This window comes from Bombus flavifrons, chromosome 3 (genome assembly GCF_040668555.2).
Source record: "Bombus flavifrons isolate JBK064 chromosome 3, iyBomFlav1_principal, whole genome shotgun sequence".
Taxonomy (NCBI): domain Eukaryota; kingdom Metazoa; phylum Arthropoda; class Insecta; order Hymenoptera; family Apidae; genus Bombus; species Bombus flavifrons.
In genome coordinates, this window is record NC_138444.1 from 14264202 (window position 1) to 14283996 (window position 19795).

At 40.1% G+C, this 19795-nt stretch overlaps 1 protein-coding gene across 9 annotated transcripts in view; it reads right to left on the reverse strand.

The window, feature by feature from the left end:
• zfh2 (Zn finger homeodomain 2) overlaps nt 1–19795 on the reverse strand; it is a 411031-nt gene that overhangs the window by 143200 nt on the left and 248036 nt on the right. Inside the window, exon 6 of one of the 9 annotated variants that reach the window (XM_069132603.1) lies at nt 5682–5925. The exons of the other annotated variants lie outside the window; for them this stretch is intronic. The gene's annotated coding sequence lies outside the window, so the exon portion shown is untranslated. The remainder of the gene's footprint in view (nt 1–5681; nt 5926–19795) is intronic. 9 annotated transcript variants of the gene reach the window in all.

A 19795-nucleotide genomic window follows, 5' to 3' on the forward strand; every position in this document is an offset into this window, starting at 1 on the left:
TTCCACTATCATCCCGGGCAACTTCATCAGAGATTCCAACAGGCACAAAATCACCGATCTCTATCTCCGAACCACGTTCCAGTAACATGTGAAAGATCTAAGATATTTCCAACGTATAATCACGTTCTAATTGATGGGACGATGAATTAATCTTGGTATCGTAAGGATTTTTATCTTGTCCAATAAGATATTTCATAATTTTAGGTGCAAAGAGAAAAGTTTTAAAAAATACGATATAGAAATACAAATAACAATACAAATATAACATTTACGATACGATCTGATATTTAAGATACAATATTTCGCAAAAGTTAAATATTATGGCGTAGTATATTTCAATCTAAATTTGCCAATGTGTTAACTAAACTGACGAGACGCGACGTAAGTTACTCCGAAGAATTATAATCACATCTGAAAGTTTCCACTATCCGTGTGAAACGAAAGAATCGCGTCGATTCCGTGCTCCGTGGACGACCCTTCACGCGGAAAGACAATCGGTGGACGCCAAAATGCGAAACGAGCAAATAATACGCGGAATATAATCGTCGCTCGGGAGAAAGTGGAGAATGAGCACAGGTGGTTGATGAGTTCGCACTCAATGACGGAAGGGGAAGAGAACACGAACTCTTGAAAACCGACTAAGTATAAGAAAGAAAGAGAGAGAGAGAGAAAGGAAGGAAGAGAGAGAGAAAGAGCGAGAGAGAGAGAGAGAGAGAGAGAGTTAAACATTCGGGGAACGACCGCGAATTCGAGGCAGCAGGGCTTTTGTTTGTCGCGCCGTTTCACCGGAAACCGAACCGATATGCGCGTCTCATCACGCGAAAGTCCCTTTTGTGTCGGTCCGACGGTAGGTAGGAAGAATCGAAGGGACCCTACGGGGCCCACATGACGATCGGTCGCGCGTTTCGACCAGGCACGAAATACGCAAGATGCGCGCAATTATGGCTACCCAATTATCTCGTACGCGTCTCGTTATTTATTGAATATCGTGCCTGCTTATTTCTCAGGCGAGTTTGCGTGCCACCGCGAGAGGGGAAGACCGGGGGCCCTTCTCGCTTCTTCTGCGAGCTTCCGCGCGGAAATTCAATGGACAGAAAAGGTGGAGCGTGAGCGGTGCGCGCGTGCGTTAACGCGGAACGTCTGTCTGGAATTAAAGGCCGCGAATTAAGAAAAGTTGCGAACAAAAGCTATGATTATAAGGTATTGCGGTTAGGAAACAGACAGGTAGAAACGTCCGTCGAATGTTACGTTCGACGTCAGAAGTTTGAGATTTTTATGCTTAAGTGTCATACTTATCATTATCGTTATTATCAAGAGCGAGGCTTCCGGGTGTAAACCGTTTCCTTTTCAGGAATATATTCCCATGATTCACGAGTATATTCTACTAGCCACTCGCTGTAGCTTCGTCAAATGTTCACACGTTTGACTCCACCAATTTGACGATCGAGTTTTAGTTCCATGATACGGACAGGTGTCAAATATTGTTTTGTCGAATATCGAAGATTATCAACGTAATGGATGAAACACTTCTTCGATCTCTACGAAGTATACATACAGCTGTTCCAAATATCTCGCAATTTCTATATACATCTCCAGATTTGTTTCAGATTTAACCAATGTAACCATCATTGGGTTTCATAATAGCGCGAATGAAATTTCAAAATGTTTCGTATAACGCGTATACCTAAGAATAACGTGTCTACAAGCATTGAAATACTTTCGTGAGCCTGTGTACACCTATTCCACGAATCGAATAAAGCGTTTATTCCACGCCCACTCTTCTAAATATTCTTACGAACCAGAGCACATTTCCTACGGCAACGTTCGTTATTTATGCAGATTTAAGAGGCAACGTTGAGAAATCCTAGCAAAATACGGCTTGGAATCCGTTTAACGATATCGATCGTTAAACGCAACACTTGGCGACTCTCGATCAAACCTCGTGCACCTTTCATTATTGTCGTTATTACACCGGCCGCTTTCAGTTTGCTACGCGCGTACCAGCGCACCGATAAGACCTATCGAATGCTTGAAACGCAAGCTCGAGCAACACGAGACGCGTTGCACGAACGCGGAACGCATCCACGCGAGACGATCGTCGTTGCTCGATAAAACTTCGTTCTGGTTCCCTCGACGAACTGCCAATTAACGTCGCGAACTATTCTAACGGAGCGACCACGATTTCCGGACGTCGTATAGACGACATGGACGTTCCTCGATTTTCCTAGTGGAATCTTTGAAACACGTTAAGCCGTTTATAATTACGAGACCATAATTTTATCCAGATTATTTTATGATAGCGAAAGGTGGAGTGTGTAGTTACGGTGGGCGATGAATGTTGATTATACGGAGTTATAAGGGAAATTATGGACGTGGTTGGATTGAGTTTATGTTGCTGGTAATATAAATAGAAAAACGACTGCGCGTTCTATATGAATATTCGATCGGTTAGAATCATTAATCGTGTTTTTATGATTGTAGTTAGTTGGAGGAATAATCTACACGAACGTATTGTTAGGAAATTTAGAAACCAGGGCGAATATGGAGTTTAACGTTAGAATATCTTAACGTAAATAAATATGAGACAAATAAATCTAATTGAAACGATACGATGAAAATAAAATTCGTATATGTATACATATATACACACATACATAGCACACCAAGACTTTTCATTGGAAAAATCTGTCAATGTCCCTGAACGAAACTTTCGAACCTACCACCAAAGTAGCACACGCGATGAAAGAACGAAGAAATGCATGGAGAAACGCGAAGAAATCACTACGATCAATTGTATCAACTACGAGAAAAATACCCTAACTGAAATGCCAGTGACTGGGACGCGCGTCGAAATGATTAACCAGCTACGAGTCTAGCGAGCATCCAATTATCATGAAAGTTACCCATCAAACGTTTACGATCCAGCAACGGAATCCCCGTAACATCTAAAACTATCCAGCAGCCAATAATCTCATCATTGAAGTCATTTTCCGACTCTCTTCGACTGCGAGATCACGAATCGATCTGTTGAACCCTATCTTACAGACTCTCGCGGCCGACTACATTGGTCGACGACGAGGACGATGGAGAAAGAGAAGAAAAAAAAAAAAAAAGAAAAGAAAGCAAAACGAAGCCTCGCGAGCGTTAGTCGATTAATCAATGATTTTCCAATTGCTTCATCCAAAGAGGAACAGAGAAGAAACTGCGGTGTGGCATTCGCGATGGCCGATTCGCGGTTGTAGCAGAGCAAGATGCCTCCTCGGGCGAACGCTAAACGACCGGCGATCGAGAAGAGGGGCAAACATGGCGGAGGGGAGAGGATGAACGCGAAGGAACGGGGGGTGGAACGACGAAGAGGAGAACGATGGGAGAGAACCACTACGAGAGGCTTTCGAAGACAACGGTAATAAGTGAAGGGCAGAGCGCGAGCACGAAGGAGGCGCGCGTAATTTACGTGCAACATGGATTCGGGCGGCGTTTAATCCGCCGGACGAGCTGGCGATTATGAAGTTAGGTTGGGTTAGGTGGTGAACGCAAGCAGGGCCTCTTTGTGATATCAATTAAGTATGATTTGCCCCCTCCGAGCTATGCGCGCTTCGATCTCTCTCCTCCCTTTCTATCCTTTACGTTTTCTCGTCTTCTTCTTCTTCGTTCTTCCTCTTCATCTTCTGGTTCGCTGTTCTGTTACCCCCGCGGGGTAACCCAGAGTTTAACCCATTCCCTTATAATTTCCTTCCAATGCACCGTGAGAAACTCGACCGTAACACGCACGCGCACGCACGTGTAAGAAAGATAGGATTATTCGAGTCACCTAAGCTTCAACGTCTTAAAATTCAACCGTAAACTTTCTACCTTGTGTAATATTATCAGAGACTATTGGTCCTTGATATCGTGTAACGAAGGAATGAGAAACTGTTACGTATTTTAGGTTCAGTAGAGTAAGACACGAAAAGGAGAAAATCATTCGAATAATCCTATAGTAGGGTTAACTAGAGGTCGATCAGGAGATATTGTATAAAAACTAACAAAATAAAAAACGAAATAACTCACAGAGTTATAGTAATCAAAACTAAGGTATTCACATTGATGGAACAAATTTTCCTTTTCACGATGAGACGTTGGATGATCGTTGCGATGATCGCGATAGGTTTGATCGTTTATTACTCCACAAGATACGAAATTGAACAGTCCGTTTTCAAATGTAAATTGTTTAAAAATTCTATATAACCAAATTTAACGAATTACAGAACAAATTGCTTACCTTGACTCGAATAACCCTATCTTACTCTATCATCCGCGCCCGACTTCGCATGACTCGATCTCCTCCATCATAATTGTTACGTTTCATCGAATTTTCGTCGTCCGCTAGCGAGTAAACCGAACCCACGACCAATCCGGTTCAGACTCAAATCCACCAATTAACCCCGTTAACGTCTCTCGCCCCCGCAATTAAGTTCTGATCCTGAATATAAGAGAAGCAGATTCCCGCGAGTTGTATGCGCGTTTCTCTCGGCGAGATCACGGATCGTAGGCGGAACTGAGGGATAAAGAGCAACACGGAGAGCCGCCACGATCCTCGAAACGCCACCTCCTGTCGATATGCTCCCGATAAGGTCGCGTGGGTCGATTGTAATTTCGAATTAGTCGGCCTGTCGGTTTTATCGTGCACGCCGCGTTTCGTGTTTCTTTGGATGTTTTATTAATACCGGTGTCGAGATAAGCCCCGGTTAGGCAGATTTCTCTCCGACGAGGTTCCAGATTGTAAAAATAGACACCTATGCTAATTTCGTGTTCGTGGATGCTGATGGAAAATGCTCGATTGATGTGGCGTCGGCAATGTGAAATTGAATTGACCAAACTATGACGATTGTTAGCGGAGTAAGTAGCTAAGTAGATGGCTGATACGATAAGGTATCGCGGTTTAATCTATACGAGCAATTATATCTGGAATTATTTTCTATATTTAAGCTGGATGTATCTATTTCTGTACTTTGAGGAATCTTATCTATGAACAGAAATGTTTGGACGATGATGTCTCTGAGGTATTAAGGGAATCTGTGTATTTTGTTAACAGAAGATGTGCATTTTTGTTTTCTAGATTTTAGTCGACGGTAACAAACAGAGAGTGTATTTTCACAAAGTTATAAATCAGACATGTCGTCGCCGATCTTACTATGCGAACTTCCTTCAAGCGTTCATTTATAAAACATTTGTGACTTATCTACATTTTAATTTAAATTTCAAACTAAAACAGTTACTTTTAAAAGCTCCGTAAACTTTTCCAACATTCAAAACATGTCGCTATCAATCTTTGTACAAAATACCACGACACGAGGTTTCTAGAAAATACATATAAAATTTACCTAAGATATTAAACAGATTATTAAAACTTTGTTACTGTCTCCTGTAATTGTATATTTTCCTAACCAAAGTCCATGTTAATACGACCAAAAACATTGAAAAGTTTCCAGTAATTTTCAAGAACGAAACATCTCAAACCTATCGTTCCGAGTTCGGTAATTCTAGCAAAAAATTCGCAAGACACTTTTTCAAATATGCTTCATCAAAGAACCGCTGGGAACGAAATATCTCTTCCAAAAATTTATTCTATCTACGTGAAGCCTTTCATTGTCGATACCATCTCTTCTTAACCATCTGCAAAGCAAAAGAAAAAAACTCACCTACTTCTACATTCTCTTTGAAATCACCCCGTAACGAAGCAGAACCTTTCACCTAACCATCCTCTGGAGGATACCCGCAATCCGGAACCCGCGATTCGAAAACCAAAGCGACATCGTGGGCTCGGTTGTAAAAGGGGGACGGGAGAACCAGTCGCTCGGTCTGGCTTCGTCGTCGAGCGTCGATAGGAAATGCTTTTTGCTGTGACGTCGAGGCCGCGCCGGCAACAACGGCCGGCAGGGGTGGCTAATGACAAAATCAATGCGACATAATTAGACATGGCGGCTAGCTAGCTTGGCAGCGATCCGCGTGTGTACGTCGATGCACGGCGAGCATTTACGTGCGCGTAACAGTGTGGCAGCGCGCGCGCGTCGGGAATTATTGTAAAAACATCCCTTAATGTGATCGATACGGCTTCGTCGACGTAGCTTCACGACTTGGAACCATCGTTGTCGTCGTCATCGTCGTCGTCGCCGTCCTGTACCGTTCGAATCTCAACGAAGACGATCAGGTGGTTCGCTGGCGTTTAAATTTCGGAAACGGAAGATCCGGCAGTGCAAGGATCCGGCCTGGTCCTGGACGTAATTCATCGCGATGGATTTTTTATCGGGTCGAAGACGCGAGCCGTTCTCTCATCGACGGCCGCCAGCACGAGCGGATGACCCTGATTGGGTTTGGAGCCGGTTCGAGGTGGCGCGCTAATGATCTCTGTTAGCGGACGCCTCGCACACCGAGAGAAACGGCTCTCCTCTTTGATTTATGATCAACGCCGGATTTCGGCGAATCGGTAATAAGGACCCGAGCCTCTCCCTCCACGTTCTCTGTGTACATTGCACGCCGATTCGCATTTCGTGGCCGCCGAATAAGTCCACGCTGTTGCCTGCACGCGACCAATTTTTATGGTTTCACCGGTGTTACCGTTTCGATGCCGATTGCACGGCGAACGTAAAGTCGGTGTACTTTGTGTTTCTGTGGGCCTGAGTTTGATATACACAAGCTCGCGCATTTGGAATACTCTGATGTATGGGTATTTAATCGAGATCCATCTCTGCCGCATAAAGCATTTGAACGAGCGAATAAAGAATCCAATATAATATAAAGTTATTTACTGTCCAACGTATAGAATCACTGTCATAATTGCAACATATTGAATACTATATGGAGTCTTGTATGTTCGTTGGAATTTTTTCAAATAAAGACTACCAAAGGAATCGTTAACTTGGAAGATAACCATACTTTAATATTCCCATTATTTCGTGGTAGAGCGACGAAAACAATCGATTACCGTTACACCTCGCAGACACGAGTTGTAGAAAGTCGTAGACAGATAGAACTCGTTAAATAGTACAACGTTCCCCTCGACTAATTTTCTCAATCTTCGCTCGGCAAAGAAAAGTTATAGTCCGTCCCAGTTTCTGGAATTACCATGTAAGGCAATGATCAAAATAATTGACGGTTCGTTTATTCCATTACTCGACCAATACTTTGTAACTTACTCATACAATTGCAAACAGTAAACACACTTAATGAATCTTTTACTTTCATTCTTTTTTACTTTGTATCGTCAACTATTTGTCGAATGTTTTCAAAAGGAACCACAGGAATCATTTTTCTAGTGATTTCTCGATGATAAACGATCTCATGGTTTGATAGAAGAAAGACAGTAACGTTAAAAAAATTCGTGCTTTTCGCGCGTGTATATGTTACGAATACGTGGCAGGGAATCGGAAGCATAATTTTTTCCCAGAACGAGTAAAGTACAAGCCGCGACATGTCGCTTCGACCATGCCATCGTCCGCTTCGATTTCAAGCGAATCCGTAGGTGGAAGAGCTTCGTACGCTCGTATGTAGAGCTAATTATATTCTCGAACAAAGGGTTGCTTCGATGACGCACATGTAAGGTCAGAAGTGAACTTTGATGAGCAGCTCTACACATCCGGTCAACTATATGTGCATAAGACGGATAGAAGAAGGAGAAGGACAAAGAAAAAAAAGAGAAGGAAATGAAAAAGCGACTGATCGATAGAATTTCGAAGTCGTTCTTCTCTGCTCGTCCTCTGTCGATGAAAGAAACAACCTGTTCGGAGATAGATAAGACTTTTAGCAACAAATGACAAATCCATGAAATTTTGTAAAAGATACGAATATCTTCTGAGAAAGTTGAAATCAATATTTTTGATGTAAATAATTTTCAAGACAATCACATTTGATAAAATGATAGTTTCGATAGTATGTTATTTATTGATACGAATATCGACTATGAATTTATAGTTCGTCTCAAAAACCGATTTGACTCTAATTGAGTTTCAGCTGGTTCTTGTTGGTTTACTAAAATTACTAGAAAGTGGGGCTGCTCGTTATTGCGGCAGCCCTCTCAATTTGCATAAACACTCGCAGTCTAACGATCATGAAAAAATCCTGAGTCCATTACTATTTGTCATTCGATCGGTAAAATCTCATTCGTCGCTCTTGGTCTTTTTTACTTGATCGTCTGGTTTCATGATCGTGAAAAAATCCTGTGTTTTCAAGGACTCGGTTGAAATCGATGATAGGAAGCGCCTTTATAGAACGCTGGAAATACACGTCGCGGCTACTCGTGCGTGTCCGCAAATTGATTTAAATGCTCCACGCCTATATCTGTCTGAAGCCGTGGGATCGCTTCGCAAGTCAACGGGCAGATCCATCAACGCCGGTGTGGTAACGCGAGCACCGTGTACCGCGGCAATTACAAAAATAATCTCGCAGCAAATAATATCGAACCGGTCGCTACAGCGACCGACAAAAGTCGATGGACGCGTCGAAGCTTCTTCCATTCGTGCCTTCGAGATCTCCAACGTTTCTCACATTTATGGCGATATTTACCAGACATGTTTGAAGAAATTTTGGTTTTTTATATTGCACAAAAGTTAATTGTATTAAGGTTGTAAAAGTTAAGGTATATTATAGGTATATTTAACGAAGAGCTCTTAGTAGTGTTTGTTGGATTAAGGACATGTGAATCCTGCCTTGAATCCTATGAATTAAACAATTGTCTACGGTGGGTATCACAAACAGATTTATTTGTTTTATTACACGAGATTGTATTGTTTATTTTATATAATTGTTTCTGGTAGGGGAAAAAGTCCTAAGATCTGTACTTTCCGAAGCTTCTAGATGAAAACCATTAAAATTATTAAATACATGATTGTGGGATAAATAGAAAAATTGTGTTACAATATTACTTTATAGAGAGTAAAAGGTGTTGCGTAAAAGTTTCTGTTCGCTCATTTTTGAGCCTCGCTGTACGCTCCCATCCGACCATCAGTCTCGCATTATGGTTCAGACATGTAGTATACGTAATCTAACATCGAGCCATTTAACGACGAAATAAGTTAGACAGCATTAATCGAAGGACGCCCGTTTATCGAGAAGGTATGGGATCAATGTTTTAAGCCATACAAATTAGTATTGTCGGGTTAGTACCGTCAATTATTTGAATTAACTAAACTAATTTATGGCGGAAAATAACGAATTTCCTTAAAAAACCAAAAATAATATTTATATATATATATATATATATATATATATATATATATATATCAGCATTTTAATCATGAATAAACTTCTATAAAATGTCAATTAAATTATTGATTAAATATTCTGATCACCTTAAATTATACGAGAATAATGATAAAATAAAAAGTACGATATCCGTCTGAATTATAATTTCCCTTCCTTGCATTGGAAAATAATAAAATATATAATTATATTAAAAATTCACATCGGAGCACATCTTGATCATTTACAACGCAGTCATTACCAAAGAACGAAATCGTTGCAGTTTGATTTCGTGATCAAAATACGTCTTATCAAAAAGAGAGAACTGTCGAATACTTGCGTACCTAGATACCTCGTAAAATTCCAATTTCCAAATCAACTATGGAATTAATCGACCGATCTATGAAATAATCGACGCTTTCATCGAGATACCAAACGAACTCGCGTAAAAAAGTTTTCTTTCCTTTTTCTCAATATTTCTGCTATGGACTAGAAACGAACCTAGGAGAACCGGCGTGCAAAACCTGTTCGCTTTGTAGGAACGCTCACGCGTTTCCGGAAAAGGGCCGTTCTGTGGCGAGGTGCGTTGTCTCATTAGCAGCTGAGCTTACAATACCTCCGTTCTCGCCCACCCCCGTTGCCGTTTTCCAGGTCCGCGATACGTATCTCACCCTGTCGGCGTAACCCTTTACGGTGGAAACACGCGTCCACGGTAATTCGCGTACCTCCACGATCGTTTTATTGGCGCGCAACGACAGCTTCTATTGCAGTTAAATCGGAAAAGGAAATTATAAGAACCTCGCGTTGATGCTGGATTTGTGAAAAAGCAAAGAATGTGAAGGAGAATGGGAAGAATCCAACAGGAACTCGAAGCTACTGACGTCTATCAGAAAAGTGAGTAGATTCCTTAAATATAAATTGATTAAAAAATGACGAATCTATTTATTTATAGCAACGACTTTCATTTTATATTACAATAAAAGAATTAATTTCGTATTTCATTATTATTGGGTTGACAACTAAGTGATTACGGATCTTGTCATTAGGTGGTATTGATAATAATACGAATAATACTTACATAAATAATATCATGCGATCGTTTCTGTGACTCAAAGTTAATATCACAGACCCACATACCCTACACTAAAGATATAAATTCTACTTTCTTATATTTCCTCTTCCAACTACGCCATACGTCCTATAATCGGTTTCCTTATCGCAAATCCCACCATTTTATTCCATTGATAACGTTCCAGCTGAATATACATTCTATACCTCCACTCCGAATCTTCCCTCTCTTCAAAGACAGAATTTCATTGAAAAATCTTGCCTACTTTGTTAGTTCGGATAAATCATGATACAGCTTCGAGCTTCAGGTTCGTTCACAATGCTTTAGCTGTATAAAGCTACAAGTTCCGTAATTATTGATAACGCTTCGTATACTTGGAACGCGTTCGTGACTATTTTATCGAAGGAATAGAAACGGTGAATAATAAGGAAATTAAATAATTGAAGAATTTGCTTTTTTAATAAAATTAAATTCGCGGAAGCGATCGATGAACCTCTTTCGTTGCGATCGAAAGCAACCGATATAAACAATCATCCGGCATCGAACCGTCCGATTCAGTTCTTGTACCACGAGACTTTTCAAGTGTCGAATAATCAAGTTATCAAGCCGATCTTCATTTACCAGATACTCGGATGTCATTAAGCGATCTTGCCAATCAATTATAGCTAAGTACGTTCGCCGGTGTACGATCGGTCGCGATTCGACGCGCAAGTAAACCGATTCGAGACCAGAGAGGTTAATAATAAAGCAATCGATGAAGAAACGGTGCTGTTTCATCTATGGAACCGACAGAAGCATCGTCAAATTCCACGAGCAGAACAAGATAGTTAGGGGATGGTTGTGGAAGAACGCAAGAACTCCGTACGTGCTGGGACGTATTTCATTCCCTCTTGAACCGATGCATACGCAGAAACGCGTTCATTATTTCAGCTGGTTCAACGTGAAAAATTCTGTCATGGGACCTTCACGCGTAGAAAAACGAAGCAGAGGTAGAAGATCGAAGCGATTGTCGTCAATAAAGAGACAATTTGAAGAAGAGTGCTGATGAGATTAATGATTACAGGAGAAGAAGTCTTTGTTCCTTATGTAGGACTGCTTTTTTTAAAATAATGGTAAGGTTTTCTGGGACTGTTGAATTTATAAATTATCTGTAATATCGATTAAAAATTGAATCGATATAGCATCAGATCTTGTTAGTAGCGATTAATCGTTGTTTATATCAATCGCTTTTAAAGATAGAATTAATATAAATATAAAAATGCGTTAGATAGTAAAATGACTCACTGATTGTCGAGTCTAAAATGTTACTTACATGGATAACGAATAAATTCATCTCTATTGATTAATAGACTAATAAGCAATTTAAGACGATATCACATATGTCGAATGAAACAATTTCTCAAGGTTCAGGCGAATCTCAATTCCTAGATTTCAAAAATGATAATAGAATATTTAAAAATTGATCTTCCTAATGAAATTAAATAAACTTTCAGAAATTCATACTACGATGTTAATATGAAACGCGAGGCAATTAATTATCAATTGAAGCGATCAGGAAGAAAAGAATTCGGACGTGTAGTCGGTTTTAGTAATCCGCGAATCTTGAGAAATGATAGGCTCGTCCCGCGATTGGATTTTACATAACCAGCATGGCTTCAGCAAATAAACGAACCGAAGACCTTTTATGCGGCGAACGCGAGAATGATTATCAGACGTTGCGTCTCTCTTACATCGCCCCCATCTGCGAATGCGGGCACGTTGCCTCTGCCGGAGTTATAACTAATTGTTAGACGTCCTTCGAATAATTGCCACGTGCACTCGAAATCTTTTCCATGGAATCTCGACTTTCAATTACCGCCCATTATGAAACCGCCCTTCCTTCCCCCCGTGCGCGCCTTTTAAATCCATTCTAATGAGTTCTGACGCGATTAAGAAGTGGGATCGGTTCGCTCGAACACAATACTAGATCCTGTGAAATAATTGAAGCAGTTTTCATTTTTCATTGAACGCGTCAAATCGACGCACTATCGAAATCGGAATCCCATCAGAAATAGAATTTTAATTAAACTATCTGCCAAAGCCAAATTACAAAATATTGGAAAAGATGTGCTTGGAATTTTTTTCTAAATTTCCTTATCACCAAACTCGCGAAACCAGCGATATAATTAAATTTTGATTAAGATAAATTTGATTAAGAAGCCAACTATTCTCTTGAGCCCTATCTTCAGAAAATCCGATTCTATATAAAGATCTGGCTTTGAAAAATAACAATGTACTACGGTATATCCCATTCTATTTATTCGTGGAAGACGTCACCGGGCTGCCGGTTCCTCCGCAATCATCAATGATTTGTATATCTGCATCGTGGTAACATAATTGCACGTATCATATTGTAGGATGTCACGGGCGAAAACGACAATATATGCATATCCTGCAATTGTTACGCGGTTCGCATCTAAACAGTTACGTTGTCGTTGGGACTAAATTAGGGAACGGTTCCCCACGAGGATTATCATCCCCCGACATGCGAAACGCGCGAGGGTCTCGACTATATGTGTATACATGGAGTATGTGTAAGCGTGGAGTGACGGGACGCTTACGCGGTGTATATCGACGCTAAATTGCACGGCGTTCGCGAACGTGTCACGGCCGACCGGCATGTGTTTGACTGACGGACAGATTCTAGCCGGACAGGACGGCGACGCTGTTCCTTTTTCGACCATACGCTTCGAAGAATTCGATGGGAATTCGACGAACGATCGGGGAATCGCTCGATCGAGACCTGCTGAACGTAAAGAAAAATTGTATCGATCGCAAAGGTTTCCTTTATGGAAAGGTTTTTTTGCTCACCGTAATTGAGAAGCATGCGTTGTTTTTAAGAGCGTGAGGTGGACGTGAATTTTGAAGACTGAATTTATCACCGGATCGCAGTCAGTTGGATGGGAATTTATCGGAATTCAATTGAATTTATTAGATGTTAATACATCGTTGGTATATTATAATCGCACTGTGAGAGAATTCTATTCCTCTGTAAAAGTAGACGTAGATTCCTCTGTAAAAGATTGGTGAAATACTCGATCGAGAGATTCGACTGCCCGTTCTACTGTTTTATTTTATAGATAGTCGTTATTGTCTCTTATTTTTACGAAATTTCTAATAATCTTCTTTGAAAAGCTCAACTCAGGGAACTTCAAAATTTTCAACTAAGAGCGTATTAATTGTCTAATGTTTCATATGTATCTGTGAATTTCATCTTCTTAGATCTCGACCATCAATCCAAAGCGTTCGTTTTGCATAAAACGAGCAAGAATAAAGATCGGTTCTGACACGGTCTTGCCAATCAGTCATTGGAAGCATGACTCATTACACAAACCAATCGTCGACGCTAAAAAACGCATTATCTATATCTGTTATCAACGATCGCATTGTGCAGTCATTGCACCGTCTATCTTTCTCTTGCTTTGCCCTTACCATCTCCCATATGTGCTCCTCAAATAATGACACGTTGTTCCCAAGGAAAATTGCGGCTGTTCTTACAAAACAGGTTGGCCAGCGTGAATCTCTACGTGGACGGTACACCCGGTACATGCACGCCAGCTAATGGTATATGAATAATTGAATATCCGCCCTATCCGACACGTATCTATGAACGGTGGGTACATCGCTCCACTGTGTACTCGATAACGGGTGTCCAGTTGCGATTTCAGCTTAATTTTCACCGAAAAATGTTAATGCGATGTTCTGAAGTTCTTATAGGATTCATTTTTTATTCATTTGGCAAATTGACTTTCTCTTCTCGATCGATGCAGATTATTATGGTAAGAATTGGAGAAGTTGAAGCGAAATCTGACTGACAATGATAACTAGATAATGATTTGTCGATTAAACGCAATATCAACTTTACATCGTATGTAAAGGAATTAGAGAATTAATAAAAAGTTAAAAGGGCAGAACCCAAGCAGGGACTTGGTTCGACTAAATACTACAATATATACAGTTTTCAACGTTGAACGTTTTGACGCAATTTTATGTCTCCTTACAAACGAATACACCGAAACAACTGCTCATATATCAAACTTGTACCTGAGAAATTCTAAAGCCTGTAAAAACAAAACTGTACAATTTAGTTACCGTCGTCCTAAACTTTCACTTATTGAAACAAACCTTCGACAGAAAAAGAAAGAAAGTTCTTTATAGCTAAACGAGCGAAAGCTCGAAGGAACCACGGGAGTCAAAGATCCTTGATAGTGTAAAAATCCAGGACGGCGTGTCCACATACCACGTGACACGTACAGAATTTCGGTTCTCTCACTCGAAGGGATGAATGGACGAAGATAATCCTATTTCGAAGGTGGGACGTGAGGAATGTTCTGGTTTCCTGTGTTCCATAGGGTTGCAACTACGAGAGAGAAGCGCCCTTATCGGAACGTGGGATCGCTCGGTTAGGGTCGCCTACGCCCGACCGAACTTCCTCGTTCGACCGCGAAGATACCTATCGTGGCCGTGATCCGATTAATTAATTCGTAGGATTAATTGCCCGGTCTTTATCTCGATGGATCTTCGCCGTCTGTTCGAGCATTATGCAGACATCGAGAGAGCCGGACAAGACGAGAAGGCGAGACACGGGAGAAGAAGAACGAGAAGAGAGGTAGAGAGAGAGAGAGAATGAGAGAGGAGCTCGAAGGTCGCGTGGGAGGTTCCACCGGGGGACACGGTCATCTGGAGCACGACACGAAGAAACCGAAGGCGATATGGAGCGCCCTGCAACCACCCACGCCAACTTGCAAATTCGTAGCGTCAAGGTGCGCCACTGCGGCCGCGTAGGTGGTGGACTTGGGCCTTCTTCGGCGACAGAACATTGCTTCGCATCTGTAGTCCATGTAGCCATGTTTCGAACCTTCGTAGAAACGTGGTTTATGAAGCTTTCTTTAAGGCGTTAATGAAGAGGAGAGTGAAAGGGTGAGCAGAGGAGTGATATGAATTCTTAATGGATTTAGGAGATGAATGACTTCTTTGAATTTGAGATAAAAATTTGCGAAACTGTGACGGGACTATTAATCTCATATTAAATATTAGGTATTTCTACAGAGTTTTCGATATTTTAGTACGTATTTTACGTGTTCGAAGTGCAGTATCGCTGATATTCTATTAGTTTCGTAACACAATCGTGGTGCTCCACCTCGATCGCGGATCGCTGAATTGTAAAAATGAACGCAACTGCTGCGGTTGTGTCTTATAAGAAATCTTTGAAACACATCTGATTTTAATAGCAGTGGTAGTAGCTTTTCTCTGCTTTCACTACTATCCGTGGCCTACCGCTGTATTTCAAAATGTAAGAAACTCCGTGGTCAGGCTAGAAATTAGGAAAATGACTATCGCTGTTTCCAAATCGAATCAATCTTTGCAACCGCATCGAAGGTGCCAGAACACGTCATTTCTCAAACATACAACCACGCCTTTCGAATTTATAGTCTCATTCTTTACATGCAGCAAGAATTTAAACCAGAAGAATTCTCCTAGAGACGACTCTCTGCTATAATTGTATAAAAGCTTAAAGGTTGAGACAAATCTCTATACCATTTTTTCAATCGTATTCACAAAAATACAAATCTGCATAAAAATTCACCAGCTACTCATCCTTTACTTATCCCTAAATCTTCCCTCTGCCTTCTTTTCTCTTACTTTCCAACCAAAATTCCTATGCACTTTCGAAGATACAAAAATCCCATCGTGCAACGTTTCTTTCTCAAAATCCTCGTTCGTTCAAAATCAAGGCCTCCTTTGGCTTTACCATTTTCCATTGAATGATCTTGCATTCCCCCAGTTTGAAGAAATTTCCCTGAATATGCAGGTGTTCCAGCTTCTTCGATAGCGCGATCGAGAAGGTGTGCAGGTCATTCTGCCAGGTGCTGTCAGTTGTTCGTGAAGAGACTGTGCCGCTGACTGGTCGCGGTCATTGTTGTTTCTTTCACTAAATACTCTAAAAGCAGCATTCGTGCGTTTCGTTATACGACTATGTTCCAACCCCTCATTGTGGTTGATCCCCCGCGGCTCTAAACGGAGACACACGGAATGCAACGCGTTCCATTCTTTTCAACAGCGTAAAGATGAATCCCACCCGTTTCCTGGAAGGAATCGATCGAGCCTGATTTTTTCGTATTGTTCGGAAACGAACCACGAGATGTATCCGCTCGGGGATTATCCAAAGAAGATCCCATTGTGCCAACGAATAGGAGTTTCCAGATTTTTCTATAACTCTTGCTGTCGTTCCTGGAACTGTTTCCCTGATTCCATGGCTTTCGTCCATTTCCTAGCTTCTTTCTCTGTTCTTTGTTCTTTCAACTCTTGATGTGTTTTGGTTACTATAGCGCAGCGTGGCAGATTCTTTTCTGAATGCAAAATGAGTTGAATCGATAAAGTCTTTCGTCGATTTTACTTTGATTTTCATATTATTATCAAATGTATAGGTATTATGAACGATCATAATGTATTAAATAATGTGAAATTTTATCGAATCTCGTATTGCGTTAAATGTTATTTTTTGTATGAAACATGAAGACGGAAGACGCAGATTTCTATTTTTAGTGATTTTATAACGCATAAATACATTTTTAATAACGAGTCAGTATATGTACTCAAGAGGAAATCTTTCTTCGATTACTTCGATTCTTAACAATCTTTGTACAAAGATATTGAATCGAAATTGATGAAACTGAAGGGCCGAAGTTATAAAACGCAACTGGTGGCCGAATCCAGTAGCGATAATTCACAGGAAGTAAAAATCTATTATACGTGAGAATCGTGATCTTCTCGGCCAGTTTCCTCAACGATCTTTGTGATTTTCCTCGCGTCGGTATAGGTAAAGCCAGGACACACCTGCGCAGGTTTTGTCGTCTAACAAAAAACATCGTGTTTCTCTCTTGGGTCGTGCCTTGAATTCAAAAACAGTCGCCAGATTTCTAGTGAAACCTGGAAAATTCAGAGTGTCGAATAGACAGAGGGATCCAAGATGTACCGCTATTTTGAGGATTTTTTCTTCTTTTTTTTCCTTCTGAAGAAATATTCGAAGTACATTTCACTGTTAAAGATTCACAAAAACATTCCTTGATGTTGATTATTCGTGATATCACAATCCCAACAACATCTTCTCTTTTAAAAATAAAATATTTGGAAAAGACGAAAGAGAAATGAATTTTGTCTAGCGAAAGAAACTACTTTTTAATCGATCGAATTCTCTTGTTCTTAACGTTATTCTCTTAGAACAGTTTTCCCAATGTAGGAAATTTATCTGTCTCGCTAGTTCGAGCTAATATGCAAAAGAATGAACAATTTCTAAGGACAGAAGGAATATTGAGAAAACGAAGGAAATCTTATTTTGAAAATCCAACAATTCTGCAAGTAACAGCCAGTCATTGAAAACAGAGACTCTCAAAAGCGAAACTCAACCGGATAATTCAACCGTTTCTTAATAATAGTTCTTAAGGCGACCATTGGCAATTAACCGTTAAAGAAGGTAACAAGGAAGGACTTTGAAGTATCGAAGAAATATCAAGGAACGAGAGAAACTCGAAGGATAAATTCATCTTAGTCCACAGAGCATTATAACATAAGTAATAGATGTAAGATATTCTAAATATTAGCATGAATCTAGTTTTATTGAGACATAAAGACATAGCATGAAACCTTGTTAAATAATTACAGAAGTCGGTCAATTATTTACGTCAATCATACGTGATTTCTTTTCATATTGATGCAAAACGAGATATAACGTCTGAATATTTTGTTTCCGTTCTTTAGATTTCATATGTCGTATAATAATTTAAATCGTTTCTAACGTGCGCAAATATAATTACTGCATCTTTTCTATCTATCTCTCATATCTTACGTCGCATTAATTCGTAATTAATTCGTACTTGAAAAAAGATAAAATATTCTAATTTGTGCAACTTTTATTCGTACTTCTCGTATCTTATTTACATTGACAGCGATAAATATTGGTACATCTGTTCGTTAAAATTTGTTGTAAAATTCAATGAAATTCCACCTAATTTAAGATAAAATAACTAAAAAATAAAAGCACTCAATTCCTAATAATTGTAGCCATTATATACACATATAATAATTACCACGGTACACCACTCGTATCCAGTAATAAGAAAGAAATTAACAAGATAAATACCGAATGCTAAAATCAAACAATAATCACCTCGTATCAGTTAATTACGTGTAATTATATCGTAGAAGTAAGAGAAGAAAATTTTAACCTCGCGCCCTTTATACACGAAGATAGCTGTTAGACACTTGCATGATACGTCGTACATTAAAATCATACCTATAATAATCATCACGCAAGTGCCTAATATTTCCATGAATCGAGAGTGCAAAATCAGAATTTTCCCTTTTGCTTCCACAATGGAATATGTATACCTACGTAATTGCGTAATTCGCGTAATTACCACGTTTTCCTCGTCAGTAATTGAATACTGCCGTGTTAATTGAAACAGGCCCATCCGGTCGAGTGGTGGTTTTGAGAAAAATGACGTTTAATGTTTAACAAAAAGACATCGATTTAACGTAGATCCGAAATATAAACTGTTATATCTTCGATTTCATGACGGATACGACTTTCTTATATAATATACACATAGGTAAATTATTTCTGTGCTACCTGGTAGCAGTGACTCGATTTAAGCGAAAGTTAAAGATACGCCGTTTTGACTCGACACGACAGAACATTCGTAACTATATAATCAGAACCTTTCTTCTCGCCATTAGGACAGGAATCAAGGGGTGAAGGTTTCATCGTTTTGATACTCTCCTCTTACGCTAGATGCTCGCCGTGCAAACGGCCGAAGGTCGCGTTAATAAAATATCGCGCGGGAATCCCCATCAGTGGCGGCGATTACGCGCGCTCGTTGACTGGTTGCATCAAAAACGCGCGTGCCACTTTTATCAGGATTCCTCGGTTCGATTCGTTCCTCCGCTGGATGATTAAACGGGAATGATACTTTAGCTGTCACGCGAAGACTAGCCAGCTCGTAACGTTCGACACCGTGCGCTTGACGGACGGCCTTTAAAAATGAACAAACCCAGAAATCCCGTGGAGTGGTGTAATAATCGGTTTCTGCGTCTACGCGTAACACGGTGGCGTGTCTACGACGATTTCCGCCCGAAAGGGAAAGATTTCCACCCTCTGACACGATGGACTCTTTGCACGATGTTATACTTACTAGGTGTTTGCTTCGAGAAAAGATTCGTTGCGGATGGTCTTCGGTAGGTCACTGATATTATTAGACCGTGGATTTCTATTTATTTATAAAAATGTTAATGATACATAATGCATATAACGTGGAAAAATATATAAAATAATATATATATATATATTAAAAAAATATATATATACAAATCGGTAGACTAGCTATGATAAATTTTTCATATGGAATTATTAGTTATTATTTCGTTCAGTTAGTTCTCTTTATGAAATTCTAAAATTTTTTTTCGTTCCTTTTA